Source organism: Ambystoma mexicanum, chromosome 4q (assembly GCF_040938575.1).
Source record: "Ambystoma mexicanum isolate Mex_15411 chromosome 4q, UKY_AmexF1_1, whole genome shotgun sequence".
Taxonomy (NCBI): domain Eukaryota; kingdom Metazoa; phylum Chordata; class Amphibia; order Caudata; family Ambystomatidae; genus Ambystoma; species Ambystoma mexicanum.
The window spans coordinates 1061077889-1061096232 of record NC_090928.1 but is presented as its reverse complement, the minus strand read 5'-3'; the positions used below and the strand labels follow the sequence as shown (position 1 = coordinate 1061096232).

The 18344-nt window shown below is 49.0% G+C and overlaps 1 protein-coding gene across 3 annotated transcripts in view; it reads right to left on the bottom strand.

Annotated features, from left to right (window-relative positions):
* MIA3 (MIA SH3 domain ER export factor 3) overlaps positions 1–18344 on the bottom strand; it is a 1311327-nt gene that overhangs the window by 14666 nt on the left and 1278317 nt on the right. The gene's annotated exons all lie outside the window — the stretch shown is intronic.

The window sequence follows — 18344 nt, the reverse complement described above, 5'->3', positions numbered from 1 at the left end:
CATCCTGCTTGTTGATATAGTACATGCTGGTGGAGTTGTCCGTCTGGATGAGGATCATCTTGCTACTGATCATGGGAGGAAGGCTTTGAGAGCAAGCCAGATCGCCTTCAGCTCTAGCCAATTGATATAGCCTCCTGTTCCTGAAGCAACAAGACTATGTGGATGCAGTGACTGTCCAGGGTGGCTCCCCAGCCTTCCAAGGAAGAGTCTGTGGTGATGGTAACCTGCGGGGCTGGTTGCCTGAAAGAGCTCCCTATCCGCAGGTTGCAGTACGTGCTCCACCAGACAAGGTCCATGGGCAAGAGCGTCCAGCACTCATCTGTCGGAGATCTTTTCCCACTGGCAGCTGGCCACCCACCGGGGTGTGTGGGTGGGGGCCAGACGTCCTCACCAGTTCAGTCCTGCTTTGGTGCCTGCGTTCCACCTTGGGGGCGACAACAGCACTGACCACCTCCACAGAAAGCCTTGCAGCGGCTTCTTTAGGCCTCCTGGGTCGTGGTCAGGGAGGGCTGAGGGTACGACAAGGAACCTCCACCAAAACCTTTTGTCGGCATGACTTTTCTCCAGAGGAGCGAAAGGAAGAGCGCTGTTGTTGGAGAGTACCCAGGACACGAGTCGTCTCTGTAGCTGTCTTGATGGCCTGCAAGGACTCGCCGACAGCAGCCTTCCCAAAGAGTTTATCCCTGTCAAAGGGCATGTCCAGCACCCTCGTCTGGACCTCCTGCCGTAAAATGATGGCCTTCAGCCAGCCTCAACGTCAGAGGCAGACACCGTAGCCCATCTGCCAGAAACCGGTGTCGGCGATGTCCAGGGCCACCGTGATGGCATGTTCCAAAGCCATCTCCCCCCTCCTGGAGCAGTGCGAGCATCTCCACCCTCTTGTCGTCTGGCAGGAACTGCAGAATTAGGGCCATTTTGTACCATAGTTCTCTCTCATACCTGGCCAGGATCACCAGTGCGTTGCCTCCTTGACGGTCGATGCCACAGAGTAGATGACCCTTCTCCCCATGGAGTCCAACTTCTTCCCCTCGCTATCCAGTGGTACTGAGGACAATGACAAGGGGTTAGACAATCTCTTCCTCGCAGCCGCCGACACCGCAGAGTCCGGCGACGGTTGCGACCGTAGGCACTTGGGTGCGGACTCCGTCACCTGGTACTTTTTCTCTAGCCTATCCCGCTTGGCCTGGGCGGGATTCTTCAATAGGGCTGCGCCTTCCTCCCACACGTAGTCCAGGAGAGGCACTGCCATGATGGTCTTCCTCTTGGCCTCGTACCTCTAGTATAGGAAGCCTTCCTTTTTGGTCTTCTTGGTTCTCAGCTGGAAGAGCTCGGAAGCTTGGTGACCATGGCATGAAATGACCCCACCTCATCTGGTGGGGATGGCCTAAACGGCTGCGATCCGCCCCCTGTGACAATGTCGTTGTCTATCGTCGCCGTGTCCTGATCCCTCAGGGGAGGGCACCTGGCGTAGGTGTGGAGGTTGATGAGGGGGTGTTGGATGGCGCTTCCTCTTTTTCGCCAGGGGCTGATCCGGGCCACAAGGGCCTGCAGCATCCTTTTCTGGATTTCTGACGCCAACTTGTGCAAGGTCGAAAGGTTGTACAGAGATATCTCTCGGCTGAGCAGGAGCGGTCAGCATACTAGGCCCTGCGCCATCGTTGCTGTTTCCGGCGTCCTCCACGTCCTTGTGGATCGTGTGCACAGACTTCTGGTCCTTCTTGTCCGAGGACGAAACCTCCATGTCCTGGGGCACAGCCTGTGGCTGGCCCGGGACCTCATCGCCCCTCCCTCTTTTTGCACCCTGCTGAGGGGTCGGAGATGGGCTCAGTGACAGTATCCTTTTTTCCGGTGTCTTAGCCACTGCCCCAGGCACAGTCGGGGCTAATTTCACTGGGTCAGCCCCTTTGGCCCTTGAGAGAGCGGCCGGTACGATCTCAATCATCAATGACGATTTGTCCTGTGCTGCTTGGGCCTTCTTGGGCAGGTCGGCCGTCTTTTCTTCCACCCTAGGCTTCTCATGCTTCTCCCGCAGCTTAGCCGGGTTGGGCGACTTCCTTTTTGAGCAGCAGCTCAATCGATGGCTCGAGATGGAGTCAGATGGTGAGGTTGATCGCGCCCTGCCCATCGCAGGACCCGTTTGCGCAGGACCCAGACCGAAACAGACTCTGCTTGGCCTTGTCTTGGGCCTCCACGGATGGAGCACCCTCAAAGGACTTGGAAGCCTTCTCCTCGGAACGGCCGGTCCTGGATATGCATGACCCTGCTTCGGGCACGGGGCAGAGGCCTTGGTGCTTAGCCACGCCACCAGTCTACTGTGACAATCCTTCATCGTTCTCTTGGAGAATCCGAGGCAGATCTCGCAATCCCCTTCTTTGTGGTCCGGGTGGAGACAGAGGCATTGAAGGTGTTGGTCCTCCACAAACATGTTTCGCAGTCCACATCTGAAGCAGAGCTTGAAGGGGGAACTTCCCTCATTCTCCTGCGCCATGGTCGGAGGTGTGGAGTAGGCCTGATGGCCTTCTGGAAATTTCAAAGAAAACTCGACAATCCTTGCCCTGGAGGGGTGCTGAAATTCACCGATAAAAACAGATCTCCGCTTCTTGGCCGATGGAAAGAAGAACAAAATAGGACTTTCAGGAAAAAAGCAAGAAAACCGCCCAATAGCTCACAGAGCAAAACTCGAGGACTCCAACACATGAACGTGCGGTAAAAATCTGAAGATGGCTACCAGCGGAGGGGATTAGGGAGATGGTAGTCATTGGCTGGGGGCAGTATGACCTAGAGTAGAGTGATTGGTTTAGAGGAGAAATACAGTTTGTAAGTGAAGGTGAAACTTTTTTCTTTAACCGAGGATTCCCAGTATGACGACGGGGAATATTGTTGGTTTGTTTGTTTTATTGATTTATATAGCGCACTGAACCCAGGGGTATCTGGGCGCATTCCAGAAGGTTACAAAGGTTACTTAACATAAACAAGGTTACAGGCAATGCATACAAAATGTACAATGCAAAAATAACATAGTATAACACAAAAAGAACATAGTATAGTGGATGATAAGCTATCCAAGACTCATTTGTCCTTCTCAGACAACCAACTTCTAGTATTTCTCCTAAAGATGGGTAAGGACTGTTAGGCAGAAACCTGTGCAGTTCCCTTAGGGACCACTGCAAAAGGCTTAAGACTACAGGTGTTGGCAGTAAACCCAATTGGTAGCAGTCTGTACCACCCATATTTACCTGGTAGCTGTGGCTGAGCAGCCAGACTTCTCTCAAGAAGAGTTAGACAGTATATAGAGTATACAAGATAGGTACCAAAACACAGTAGCACAACCAAACACTGACCAGAGCTTTGGTATCAAGTATATAATTATTTAAAGACACACTTAGAAACACTCTAGCACTATTATTATAAGCAAGTTCAAAAACACAGTCACTATTAATATATATACATCCCTTATTCCTTATTAGACAAGTCTTAGTTAACACCACTTATTTCCAGACAGAGGTGAGCGTTTAACTAAAGATGGCACTCCAATAAGTTAAGAAAAAGGGAGGGAAAAGGCAGAAATTAGGAAAAGCACACAACACAATACTTTTTTTTTTTTTTGATGGTATAGTTTATTTGTAAACTTTTTCATAATTTCCAGGAGTTTCGTTAGTGTTTAGGCTTAATGATTTAAAGTACAGTTCTCGTTTTTTTTTTTTTGTTTAGTTCCAATATAAAGCTTAAAAAAAGGGCAATTGTGTAGGTGTATTTGTTGTTATGGCCGCTGAGGAGAGCGGCCCACCTTTCTTGCGTGGTCATTTGTTTGGCTGAAAGTTGAAAGAACGTTCCAAATTGTTTGCGTTGAAGGGAAAGTTCTTTGCATTCCATGACCAGGTTTCAGCGATTTCTTGGTCTTTGCAGAACCGGCAGTAGTTGTTTGCAGCATCAATCTGTCTTGTTATAGATAGATATGATTTTGTGGGAAGAATATTCAGACGTACTTTTAGGAACATTGTTCGAATGGTTTGGTCTGGGAAGATTTGCAAGTAGGCTGGTAGTTCGTGGATTTTTCTATTGTTTTTGTGCATTGTAAATTCTGTTTGTAGGTATTCTTTTTTTGAATCTTCTTTATCCAGTCGTTATGCAGAAGTTTTATTTTTGCATGTTGTGGGCGAAGCGTGAGGAGTTCTTCTGTAATATCTTCGTTTTCCATTTCATTTCTCATCGAGGATTTCCATTTTTGTAATATTGTGGTGTTAAAGGTGTTTTCTTTAGCTCGTAGGATTTGGATAGCTGGTGTTTTTTCATCTGTCAGTATTTTACGGAAGATGTCTAATCTTTTCCATTGTACAAAGGAGTCGATTGACTGGGTTGCCATTTCATAGCGTATTCTTGGCATTGGGTATGTTTGTGACAGCCGAAGGATTTTGCGCCAAAATATTGATTCATATTTCGTCCAGTTGATTGTGTGGACATTCAGCATTGCTTCTGTTCCATATGTTAATATCGGGATGTACTTCTGTCTGTAATGGGCGATAATGGGATTGAAAGAGAACTTGCCATCTTTTCTGTGAAGTATACACCCTTGTCTTGATAGGGTTTGGGCTGTTTGGTCAATTTTGTCTCTCCATTGGTCTTCTGATTTCGATGGATTTATTCGAATGCCAAGGTATTTGAAGGTTGTCACGTTTTCAATTTTGGAATCGTTGATGGTAAAGATCGGTTGGTATGTTTTTTTTGTGGGTGGTTTGGTAAGAGTAATTGTCTTGGTTTTTCGAGTGTTGATCGTTAATTTGTTTTTTCCCATGTATTGACTCAAAGCTGTCAGAGAGGCTTGTAGTCCAGTTGGTGTTTTATCTAGGAGAACGATATCGTCTGCATATGCCATGGCCGGAACTGGTATCGAGTTGATTTTTGGAGGGTTGGTTTTGTTGGATGTTAGATGTTCTTCAATGTCAGCAGTGTACAGGTTGTAGAGTTTTGCTGCCAGAGGACATCCTTGTTTTAGTCCGTTTACTGTTGGTATGGCGGAAGTTGTGGCTCCTTGTTTCGATAGTCTTACTTTTATGGTGGTTTCTGAGTAAAGTAGTATGATCGGTTCGAGGATATTCGGAGGACAGGTCCATGCTCTAAGTTTCGACCATAGTTTTTCGCGTGAAATTGCATCGAAGGCCATCTTTAGGTCAATAAATGCTGCGTATATTTTGGTGTTGGAATTGATGGCTTCATGTTTGATTAGTTGTAATAATATCAAATTGATATTTGTTCCAACGTTGGCTGTGAAGCCTGTTTGCCTAGTTGAAAATGTGTTGTTTTTTGTGGCCCACGTGGTTAGTTGTTTTAGAAGTACTGCTGCAAATAGTTTTCCTAACGGATCGAGGAGGGCAATCGGACAGAAGTTTTGAGGATCTTCTCTTGGTCCTTGCTTGTGAATTGGTACAATTATTGCCGACCTCCAAGAGTTTGGTATTCGGTGGAGTGTGTTGATCAAAGTTGTGATGTGGCACAGGAAATTCGCCCAGGCAGTTTGGTCTTGTTTTATGACAGCATTGGATAGACCATCAGGGCCCGATGCTCTGGAGGTGTTCAGATTTTTAATCAGCTGCATCAAGTCTTCTAATTCAGCATGTACTTTCCATGTTGGTTCTATTGCGGGCAGTGTGTTCTGAGGATCTGTTCTTCGTGATGCATAGATGGTCGCAAAGTAGGTTATCCAAGTTTCTTGTGCTACGTTGGCTGTGAGTTTATGTTGTTTCTGATGATTGTCGTTGAGCAAGTTCCAGAGCTCCCTGGTATTGTGAGTTTTGTGAAGTTTCAGTATGTTTTCTGCATCTGCCTGTTGAATTGACGATTTTTTGGGATTTGATCCGATTGGAGTGCTTTCATTTCAGAGATTTGATCTGGTTCCTACTGTCTGCAGGTGAGGTTTTTTTTAAATGTCGTATTACTCGGTTTAGACATTTTTTCCTTTCAGCAATTTCTTGGTTGTATGTGTGACGGTGGTCTTTGTGGAGATGGTTTTTGATAGTTTGTCGGAAAGGAAATAGAATCCATTCATAGCCGAGTTTTACAGAGTCTGTGAAATTGGCATCTTGGAATTTTTTCGGTACGGTGGCTAGGGTTGATTGTGGAATCCTTAGTCTTGATGTTCTACCATTCAGTTCCAGCATAGATGATATTGCTGGTTCACTTAGTTGGGCTGATGATTGAGAGTGAACAGTGAGTTGATTATGATCGCTCTTGTCGGTGGGTACCGTTTGTACTTTTGTGACTGATTGATATAGGCTGTCAGATAGAAATATATAGTCGATGATTGCCTGGGATGATCCTCTAGTCCATGTTGGGGTGTAGAGTGCAGAGGTATTTGAATGGTTCAAGAGAATCAGATTTCATGTCGTGATTTCTTTTATCCATCTCCTTGCCTTTGCGGAAAGTTCTGAGAGGGTTTGCAGGCAGCCATTCTTGTTGTGCAGCTTAATGTTCAGATCGCCACAGATTATTATTTCCAGTAGTGGATGTTTTGTTGTCGCTTTGTCAATTGACAGGAACACTCCATCTAGGAAAGCATCTGTTGTTATTGCTGCTGGGTTCCAATAGAGGTTTAGAATTAAAAGTATTGAGTTGTTTTTACTTTCTCCGTTTTGGTCAGTCTTTGTACAGGTTAGTGTAGCGAGTTGAGTCCAAGGATTTATGTTCTCAGAGCTCATTACTGTGCTGTAGGGGTTTATCTTAATTAGGGTGAGGAGCCCAGATGCGGGTCTTCCTTGTTTTTGCACAATAGCCGGGTTTAGAAATGTGATAAAACCGTCACATGCTGGTGGGTCAGTGAGCCAGGTTTCCTGGAGACATAAGATTTGGTAATGATGTAAATCAGTGGATGGATTCGTAAAAAGGTGCAAGTTCCCTCTAGTGTTCCACAAGCAGAGTGACCACGTGAACCCGTGATTAATTGGTTGTTACGAATTGGTCATTGTTGAGTCTTTTGTAGATGCGATTTCTGTGAAAGAGGTTTCAGAGACAAATTCTTCTGATTGCTTGTTCATCTCTGTGAAGGTGACGTGTTCGTATTGAGTCTTCCATAAATACAGTGTCTGTAAAAGAGTTGTCAGAGTCATAGTTTCTTCTAGTCGGTTGCTCATTTCTGCGTGACTGACGTGTTTGTGGCGAGTGACTTAGACATCTGTCAACTCTGATGTGTTCGGGTATCTGATTTTCCGTATATGATTTTGTTTGATAGTGGTTCTTTTTCTCGCTCCTTGTAATTTCTTTATATTTCGGTTTATTGGGTAATCTTGTGAATGTTTAAGCCCAGCATTTAAAACCAAGTTTATGTAGTTGGGCTCGCATTGATATAATGAGTTTTTGATTGTTATGATCGGGTAACTCTATAACAATCTTATCTAAGTTAAAGTCTTCTTTGAAAGTTATGAGATCAATATCTTTGGTTGTTAGTTTGTTCAAGTGCGGTATTACACCAAAGAGACGTAATAGGTTAGTGCCCGATGAGATTTGATCATATCTCTGAGATTTCTTCTAAAGAGAGATCTGTAGTTTTGTCTTGATTTTTATTTGGCTGTTGCTCGTAAACTGAGGAGTATTCATCAATTACTATGAAGCCCGCCTGGTTTATTGGTAAATTATTTTCTGACACTTGTTCTTGGTGAGTGGATAGGTTTAGCAATTCTTCGTCAATTGGTGATTGCGGTGGGATCAGTTGCGATACTTGAGAATGTGTCTGAATTGTGGGCTCTTGGTCTCTGTGTACTGGTTGATGGTAACATTGTACGGGTTGTAGTTTTTGGCTTTGGTGGTTGAGGAGATTGAGTGTTCTGATTCACGGTTCTTAGAAATGCTTGCAAACCCGTTTGTCGTTTTTTGATGTTTCTTTGCTGTGTGGGTTGTGTATCATTTGTTGTTTTTTCCTTTTTGAAGATCTGATAGGCTTCTGTTGGTTTCTTAGTTGTATTTAAGTTGGTTGCCTCTGGCTTTTGAATGATGATAATTTGACCAGGTTCTTTTGGCATCTGTTTGTCAATCGAGCTTGACTCTGTTAGATGTTGAGCTAGATTTGGGTGAAGAAGGCTCAAAGTTTCTTGGTTGTTTGGTGTGTTCGATTGTTGCTGGTGATGTGCTTTAAGCATCTGTAGTAATTCTGCTGTGAGCTGTGATTTCTCTTGCCGGTCGCCTCTCGCTATTTCAGCCAGTCTTTGTTGCCATCGATGTGTTTCGTCTGATTCGAATGATAGACAGGATTCAACTGTCGAGACAAAGTGTTCCATGTAAATCTGTTTCGAGTGCATTAAAGCTAGGAGGGTTGCTTGATCTTTCATGGTATCTTTCATATCAAGAAAGGAATCATTGCTTGGGAGAGTGTTGCGATGAGCATATTTTGTAAATCTAACATTGTTGTAGGAATCCTCGGGTTTATGTTTTCTTCAGAATGATCATGATTTTGCATGGCGTTGACATTGTTTTTGTTAGAAGTTGCTCGGTTTTGAGTTCTTAATTATGGGATCTGGGGTGTAGTAAGAGTCATCTGAGCCATAATTGAAGCGGGTTGGAGCCGTTTTTCCCTCAGGAAGATCAGATTGCGGTTCTCTTTTCAACGGTTTGTTTTGAGTGCCGTGCAAAATACACGGTGTCGATGTTAGTTGAATTTGGTTTGTTTCTGTTATATTTCCAAATATTTCTTTTCTTTTTTCTATAGTTGTCATTATTGACTCAATTTCGGTAATGTCCATTGATAATCTTGCCACTCTGGTTCTTGGTTTAGGGATTGTAGGGTCCACTGCAAGTGTGGATTTGAAGGAGTTGTGGGTATGTAGCCACGCGAGTCTTGCTTTTTCTTTCTTCGTCTGTTGGGATGTTGTCGATACTGATGTTTGTGTAACGCTCACCTGATTCCCGCAGAGGCGCCGGTCTTGACTGGGTGAATGCCGTATCTTCAAAGGTGATGTGTAACACACGGTTGGCTCTTTGGGCTGGACCTCTGTGCGCTGCATGTCTGACTCGAAGAGTAAGATGTCTGCAGATAGAAAATATGGGATTAATGAATTGGGGTTATTGGGTGCCTCTCTCCTCTTCCCTTTCTCTTCTCCTGTAGAACTCCAAAGGTTAACACCCTCACCTTAGGTAAGTGAACGCCGGGCTCTCCATCTGCCTCGGGGCAGGGTGCCGTAACCAGTTTCTTCACTGGATAAGGGTGCAGGCCTCTTGACCTCAGAGGACTGCTGTCCGTCGTTAACTGCACGAACGGTAAGTTCTGGGCACTTCAAATGTCTTAAAAGTCTTTTGTAATGATATCCCTTGTTTTGCAGGGTTCCGGCGATGGCGGATGGCGGGCTGATGAGAGTTGAGGATCGAACCCGCGTGAGGAATAGAAGCGCCTGGAAGCACGTAAGTAAGCGCTTGTAGCCTGCTTCACGATGCGCACTAACTGTCCCTTTTATCTTGCAGGTACAAGTTCGGAGCTTTAGAGAAGCTGAAGGGTGCTGGAATACCCACTGGATTCGGCGTGGGAAGGAGTAATGGCACGTGAGTAATAAAGTTGCCCAATGTCTTTAAATGCACCTTCTTTTGTCTTTCAGATGCGGGATGCAGCGCCGAAGGCCTCCGGAGCGTGCAGCACGAGGCGTTGGTGACAGCCGATGGACCAGGTAAGAGATGCGCTGCCACTGAAGACCGTAGTGCTAACCTGTTCTTTCTTTGTCTTTACAGGTGCTGCTGAAGACTGGATTCCAGGATGGTAAGCCTTTGTTCCCTTAGGCCCAGGATCAGAAGCAGAAGACACGATGAGCGTTCTGCTGCAGAGAATGCAGAATAACGCAAAGCAAGATTCATCCATCGGGTGTGGTTTAAATAGCCTCCTGTAGTGCTTAGGTGTCTCCTTCCACAGCCACGCCTAGGTAAGAAAAGAGTTCCTGCTTTCCAGAAGAGTTCCAGTGTTCTGAACCTAGGGAGTGGCTCCTGCCCCACCCAACAGGAAAAGTAGTCCCAAACAGAAGAGGATCAGGGGTTCAACTGGCAGGTAAGTAAGCAGCATGGTCTGCTGCAGGTAAGTCCACCCAAGCATTATGAGCCCGGCGCTTCCAGCACTGGGACAGGGCATCTTTATGAGCCTGGTGCCACTGGCGCCAGGACAGGGTCCAAAAGGTCCCAATTGGGACTGGCTGGCACTCGGAACCGGGGTTATGGGTCTGCTTCCAAGGGAGTCGGGCAAGTCCTGATCTTTTGGAAGCAGAGATCAGGACAGTTTGGGTATTTGTGTCTTCTCTCAGTTCAGTTGGTTGGTGTTGTGGGGAGTCTTTACCAATGGTGTGGTTGGGTATCTCTTATTTTTTGTTTACTGATGATTTCATGTGGTATGATACTAGTTTCAGGAGTTTGTTCATTTATTGCGCTTGCTTGTATATGTTCGGATGTCGTTTTTGTAGGCTCTTTATTGTTGGTTGGCGACTTTAGTGGATCATCATGTGGCATGTTACCAGGGCAATTGAGGGTTGTAGGTCACTCTTTTCTATTAGGGCTGGCAAGAAGATTGTTTTCTTGACTTTCAGGTCAAGGTTGCGAAATGCACAAGAGTGCAGCGGGTAAAGTATCTTGTTGGGTTTCAGAACAGAGATTGTGAACTTGTGCTTTGGTTTCCAGAGGTAGCAGCTCAGGTAAATAAAGTTGGTGGTTGTCTACAATAATTTGTGTCTCAAGTGCTTGTTGGGGACTTTCCTGGGTAAGGTTGTCATTTTTTGACTTGTCTTCTATGATAGACTGGGATTCCTTTGTGTGTTGAGGATTCCGTAAAAGGGCTTTTAGATTTCCTTTATGGATTGCTACTTTGTTAAAGGATTGTTCCATCGTTAGCTGTGATAGATCTTGCTCCGTAGTACTAGCAGTCGCTAGTTTGGTTGTTTGTCTTGTTTTTGGACGTTGGATGGAATGTTGCTTGATGGGTCGAATTGTTGTCATCGTCGTTGGATCACTGTGTTCAATTGGGATCCAAGGTGCTTGTCCTTTCGGTCTCCCAAAAGTTTTTGCAGGTAAGTTTTTATTGATGTGGAATTCAGATTTCAGGGGGTGAGCTCTTTTGGTCCTCTGAGCAAAGGTAGGATCAGAGTATGTTGGGATCCAAGGATATGTTCCTTTCGGTCTCCCAGCAGTAGTTGAGGTTAAAAATTAGCTAATGTCGCATTCAGGATCCAAGGGACGAACCCTTTCGGTCTCCTGGAGAGCGATGGGAGCGAAGGATGTGTTCCTTTCAGGCTCCTAGTGGTAGATGAAGGTACGGTTTAGATGTTGTAGCATTCAGGATCCAAGGGACAGGCCCTTTCGGTCTCCTGGCAGTAGATGAAGGTACGGTTCAGATGTTGTGGTATTCAGGATCCAAGAGGGAAGCCCTTTCGGTCTCCTGGTCAGAGATAGAATCACGTTATTGGGCTGTAACACAGTGTTCCTTTTAGTCTCTCATCAGGAATTAACAGTCACAGTTTATTGCGTTGGTTAGGGTTAGTATCGCGTCCAGGATCCAAGTGACGATTGGTGTATCCTTGGTTGGGCCTTTAGGCTTGTGGGCGCGATAGGAGGCTGGCCCTATGAGTTCCTTAAAGCACGGGGTCTTTTGTTGTTTCTTTTCTTCTATTCCTTTTTTTTTCCTTAAAACGTTTTTAGGTAAGTGTTGACTGCAAATATAGGTGAAAAAACGATTTCTGGTCGGTGGAAGTGAGGGGGCAGCAGGGGCCCACTGTCCGCCAGGCGCCCGATCAGCAGGGAGGCAGACGCCGGAAGACAGAGAGGCTGTAGGCGTCGAGGATCAACAGGCGAGGGTGCTGAGCCGGAGTAGGGCTCACTGTCCACCAAGCGCTCGATCAGCAGGCAGGCAGACGCCGGAAACCAGCGAAGCTGTGGGTGGCGAGGATCAACAGGTAAGAGTGCTGAGGCGGAGCAGTGCGGACAGGGGGAGAATGAAATGGAATCCATAGAATGGAGTTGCATCCAGCAGTAAAAGGCAGTCAATCTGCACGGGTCTCCAGCGAGCCGGGAGGCAGGGTTTGGCGGGCGCCGCGGAGCCTGCAGAGCCTAAAGACCAAAAGACTCTGCAGCAGACTCCGTGGCCGCTCCGCGGCTTTCTGGGTGTTTTAAGGAAGGCACCAGTTCAAACAGAAAGAGGACAAAGAGCAGGTCACTGTTCCTCACAGGTATAGGAGCAAACGCTGTAGAGTCTTCACACAACCGCAACCAAAAGACTCTGCAGCAGACTCCGTAGACATCACAATACTTTAGAAGCACTCAGCAAGGCAGGAAAGTCAAAGTCTACTTGTGAGCAAAAAGTTCAGAGGCCAGACTCCCTCTTGGAGAGTAGAACACCAATGCGCCCAAGATCACACAGTTTAAAAGGCTTGGAAAGTCTTGCAGAGAGTTTAAAAAGGAATCAGTTCAGCTCAGAAAAGTTCAGTTAGCCAGCCTAGGGGCAACCCATGTGCTAAATTGAGGATTTACGAGACACCCCACACAGACCGTTGCGAGGGAGGCCAGGCGGACACAGTACCTTGAAAGTGGAGAGAATACTCCAGCCGGGGCAGTTGTTCCTGGCAGTGGATTCAAGTCGCGGCGTCGTCCAGAGGAGGAGAAGATATCGATGTGGAGGAGAGCTGAAGGTCGTTGCACTGCCAGGGAAGAAACCAGCCGTGGAGTTCTTCGGTAAAAAGGTACTACCCTTTTATTCGCGATAGTGGAAAAACGTGGTATCCCGGTTGCCGGGATGCTTAGAACAGGCAAGGCGGCCACGAGATGATCCGGGAAGGCGAAAAGGCGGGCATACTGGTTATCCCCACCAGTCAAAGGAAGAAGACTCTTCGGGATGAAGATCTCCTCTGTCGTTGGAAGAAGTGGTGAGTCGGTTCAGCAGGGCTCCACCGGCGGTGTCGTCGTTGCAGTTCAGCTCAGCTTCTCCCTCTTAGGATTCTTTGGTCCTGTGGCGACGTCTGAAGTCCCAGTCCCCAAAGCCCTGCTTTTATGCAGAAAACCCCCATTCATCAGTCCTAGCTGTCACTCAAACATGCTAAATGGTGAGCCGGGCGGCTCACCACTGGGCCAATCACACAAGAATGCGACTTGAGTTGCCGAGGCAACTCAGTCCAGGGTGCCTAAACCCCCTCCCACACCTCCTCTGGTACCCAGACAGAGTGGCACCACTTTTGAAGGCTTCTGTGGAGAAGCCCACCAAAAAGTGGAACAAAGGGGCTTGACTTGGGTTGGAGTCACAGAAGCGAACACAAACACCATTTTGGAACCGAGTTCTGGCAAAAAAATACCAACCGGTGAATTAATATTAAATAAATAAACCGGCGGTATGTTTGAGGCTATGTTAAAAAGTATTAGCCTCGAACAATGGGAAAATCCCATAGGAATATATTCGCGGTTGAATATAAAAAGTAGTATCCACTGCCACCAGCCAAAACTCGCTCAGGGAGGACTGGACAGTGCCCCCTTGAAAAACAGACCCAGGGGCAATCGAATTGCCCCTACCAGTACGCCCACAATATGATGGTTTGTACTGGTTCTGTTCACAATTTAGGACTAGTAAAGCCAATGGTGACTTTACATGCCCTGGGAGACAGTAGTCAGTCCCAGGGTACGGAGTCTGTTTGGGGGTCACTATGACACCCCTGTGTTACGGCACGGAGGGTGCTGTGTAACACATATACCAAAAACACATGAAGCCCTATGGAGTAAAAGACCCCATAGCCCATCAAACACATTCAAAGTGAAAGGATATCTCAAATCATGTCTAAGAGTGGGAGAAAACAGCGTCTCACTCTTAGCAGGAGAAAAAAATAAACCCCAAAAATCCAGCAAAGCTGCTGGGGGACTCACTAGGTTTGGGAAATTAGCCTTAACAGAGAATTCTCCCCAACAAGGACTGATTGGTTCTTAGAGAGGGTGTTCCAAAGCTGAGCCGCCATAACCAGGAAACTGCTCCCCCCTGCTTTTTTTTAGTTTGTACCTAGGGACTACCGGGCAAGAGGAGTTTTCAGACCTAGTGAGGCGTGCTGAGGATTGTGGGACGATTTTCTCAGTTAGGTATGTTGGGGCAGCATGATTCAAACATTTATGGGTTAGAGACACTGTTTTAAGGTGAATTTTGTCCCTGATGGAGAGCCATTTATTCTGTCTCCTTGACTCAGAGATATGTTCTCTCCTTGATATACTCAGAGCAGTCCTAAGGAACAAGTTACTTACCTGTAACTGTTGTTCACCAGCATGGGTCGGGCATGGATTCACATGCTCATGAATATTCCCCGTCGTCAGGCCGGGAATCCTCGGGAAAGAAAAAATCAGTATCAGTTTTGTTTCTGATCTGTCTTTCTCAGTAGTAACCAATCACTGGTCTCTGGGTCCTACTGCCCCGAGCCAATGACTGCCTTCTCCCTAAGCCCGCCTCTGGCAGCCATCTTCAGATTTGGTAGCACGCAAAGTGGCAGTATGACCAAGTGAAGAGCCGCAGAGGGGTAGGCGGGAGGGTTCGCATGTGAATCCATGCCAGACCCATGCTGGAGAACAACAGTTACAGGTAAGTAACTTGTTCCTTCTCCAGCATGGGGTCTGGCATGGATTCACATGCTCATAAGAATACATAGCAGTACACACATGCACAACCAACGGGAGGTGGCAAAGGCTCAACATTAAGCATTACATAAAAAACTCAACATTAAGCAATTCTTACCTCCTCACCATGCTTGGCCGACCCTGGACTCCTCCCTGGAATCCCGGTCGACACAGTAGAATCTCGTGAAGGTGTGTGTCGACCTCCACGTAGCAGCCTTGCGGATGTCCAGCAGGGGCACACCAGACAACAACGCCATGGTAGCAGCGATAGCTCTGGGTCGAATGGGCTCTCGGACGGCCAGGCAACGGTCGGTTTGCCAACCGATGACAGTGCATGATGCAGCCGGAGAGCTACCTGGAAATGGAAGCCTTCGAGAGAGCCTTCCCTTGGTTCACAGGTCCAAAGTTCACAAATAGCTGTGATGTCTTCCGAAAACTCTTTGTGCGGTCCACGTAGAACTTCAGTGCTCTAGCCCCATCCAGCGAGTGCAAAGTCCTCTTGGCCGGTGACGAAGGCGACGGGAAGAAAACAGGTAACACCAAGGGCTCGTTGAGGTGGAAGTCCGACAGCACCCTGGGCATAAAGGAGGCGTGCGTCCTCAGCACCACCCTCGTGTCGTGAAAAGTCAAGTATGGAGGCTTGCAGGATAGGGCCTGGATCTCTCCCACTCGTCGTGCGGAGGTGATGGCCACAAGAAACTCAGTCTTCCATGACAGGAACTTCAACGGTGCCAAATGCAAGGGCTCGAATGACGCCCCAATGATCCTGGTCAGCACCACGTTGAGCTTCCACGTCGGGGCAGGGGTCTTCACCGGCGGGAACGATCGGAACTGTACCTTCATAAATTCCTTTACCAGGCGATGGGACCACAAGGACACCCGTCCTGTGGTTCGGTGTATCGGGAGATCGCAGCCAGATGTGTCTTGATGGGGGTGTGAGCCAGTCCAGCCTTGGCCAGCGACAGTAGGTACGGCAGCACTTGAGGGGCCGTAACCCATAGAGGGTTAATCTTCTGTGCACGGCACCAGACAGAGAACCTCTTCCACTTATGTCCGTAGCACTTGTGAGTTGAGGACACCCTGGCCTTTGCAAGGACCTCTCTGCAGTCAGCCGGGATCTCGTACCCTCCAAACTCTAGTGCTGCAGGAGCCAGGCCTGCAAGTTCAGCGACTCCGGGTCGTGATGAAGTATGCCGCCTCCTTCTCTGGAGAGGAGATCCGCGTCCGTTGGCAGCTTGACTGGTGGGGACGCTGACAAGTCCAGAAGGTCCGGGAACCAGATCTGCCTCGGCCACGCCGGTGCGACGAGGATCATCTTGCACCGGGACCTCTTGAGCTGGTTGACGAGTCGGAGAAGCAACGGTAACGGAGGGAATGCCTATAGGAACAGGCCGTCCCAGGGGAACGAGAAGGCATCGCCCATGTTCCTCGGCTGGGGAAACCTGCTGGCGGACCTCTGGCACTTGGAGTTCATCACTGTCGCGAACAGGTCGATCTGCGGTCTTCCCCACCGCCTGAAGAGTCGATCCACTTGATCCTGACATAGTTCCCACTCGTGGCACGAGCGCAGCTCCCTGCTGAGTGAGTCCTCAATGGTGTTCTTTATCCCTGCCAGATGAAAGGGCACTAGAAACAGCTCTTGGGCGACGCCCCAATGCAACAGATCCTGGGCTTCCTTGGAGAGGGCTGGGGATCTGGTTCCTCCCTGCTTCCGGATGCAGAACATTGTGGTGGTGTTGTCATTGAAGATTCTCACCACCTTGCCCTTGAGGGACGGGAGAAAGGACCTGAGGGCCGAGAACACTGCACGGAGCTCCAGGATGTTGATGTGAAGCAGTTTCTCCTCCGGGAGCCAAAGGCCTCTCGCGTGAAGTTCTCTGGTGTGCGCTCCCCACCCTTCCAGGGAGGCATCTGTCGTCACCGTTATCTGGTGGGATGGGGTCTGAAAATCTGTGCCCGCCGTCAGAGGAGCGTGGGTGCCCCACCACCGGATCGCTCGTCGGAAGGTCTCGTTGAGCGGGATCCTGTCCTCGAAGCTGCCCGTCGCTTGGATCCAGCGGGCGTTGAGGAACTCTTGCAGAGGGCGCATCCGAAGCCTGCACAAGCGCACGAGATATATGCAGGAGGACATCATCCCGAGGAGGGACTTGATGGACCTCACCCTGGCCACGTCCGTGGCCAGCAGACGCTGCACCTTGCCCAGGATGGCCTTCGTCCTTTCCTCCGACGGCGAGGCCAGATGCGCCACTGTGTCGAGCTTGGCTCCCAGAAACAGTACGACTTGCGACGGGACCAGGTGGGATTTGGGAAAGTTGATGGAGAATCCCAGGTCCGTGAGCAGCTGGACGGTCTTCGCAGTGTGATCTACGGCGAGCTCCCTTGTCCTTGCTCGGATGAGCCAGTCGTCCAGGTAGGGGTAGACGTGGATCCCCTGCAGGCGCAGCCGCGCCGCTACCGGTGCGAGGCACTTGGTGAACACCCTGGGTGCCGACTTCAATCCGAACGGGAGGGCCTTGAACTGGTAGTGCCGTCCTTGGACCACGAACCTGAGGAACTTTCGGTGTCCTTTTAGAATGGGGATGTGGAAGTACGCATCCTCCAAATCCAACGACAGGAAATCGCCCTCCTCCAGCTGTCCCAGCACGTGCTGGAGGCTGACCATCCGGAACTTCTGTGCCTTGATGTACTTGTTCAGTCGTCGCAGGTCCAGGATGGGGCACCATCCTCCTGTCTTCTTTTTCAGGAGGAAGTACCTTGAGTATACTCCGGAGCCCCGGAACCTCTTCGGGACGAGCTCGATGGCACCTTTTTTGAGCATCGCCCTTACCTCCAAAAGCAGTTGAGGGACGTGATTTTCTTTCCTGGCCACGGGTGGAATGCGGGGGTACTTTTTTAGAAATGCGAGGGCGTGCCCCTGGACCAGGGCGTCCAGCACCCAACGGTCGGTGGAGATGGACTCCCACACACTGACGAACTTCGCCAGCTGGCCTCCCACAGGGGTGCTTCGGTGGGGGCCAGACACCGCTGTCGGTTCAATCTTGCTTGGAGGACGCCTTGCCGCCTTGGCTTCCCTGGCGACGATGGCGGGGTCCACCCGGCTTGCCTCGCCCTCTATAGGCTTCCTGAGACGAGGAGCGGGCCACTTGGCGGTACGTAGAGGAGCCACCGCCAAATCCCTTGGAGGCACCCTGCTTGACTGTCATAACGGGCCACGATCGTGAGGGCGTTGGCCGCCTTAATCGCTGTTTTCCGCCAACGAGATAACTCGTCGTCCCATTGCGTCCAGCTTCTTTCCTTCGCCGTCCGGAGGGGAAGTTGACGTAGAGGTCGATGCCCTCCCCGCTTTCTTCTTGGCCGCCGCTGAGACGACCGAGTCAGGGGTCGGTTGTGCCGTGAGCCACAAAGGGGCCTCGTCGGGGTCCCGGCACTTCTTCTCGTACCGATCCCTCTTGGCAGGCATTGTAGACGGGTTCTTGAGAAGGGTGAGACCCTCGTCCCAGATGTCATCCAGCAGAGGCACAACGAGGACTGTCTTCCTCTTGGCCTTGCGCCGTTGGTAAAGAAAACCTTCCTTCTCTTCGGGGCAGAGCTGAAAAAGCTTGGATGCCCTGGCGATCATTGCATAGAAAGATCCAATCTCGTTGGGCGGGGAGGCCCGGACTGGAGGCGATGGGAGCTCCGTCCTGTCATCACTGCCGTTGTCGTCGGTACCCGTCGTGGCCGTGTCTGTTCCAGTGTCATCCCCATGGACAGGGGACATG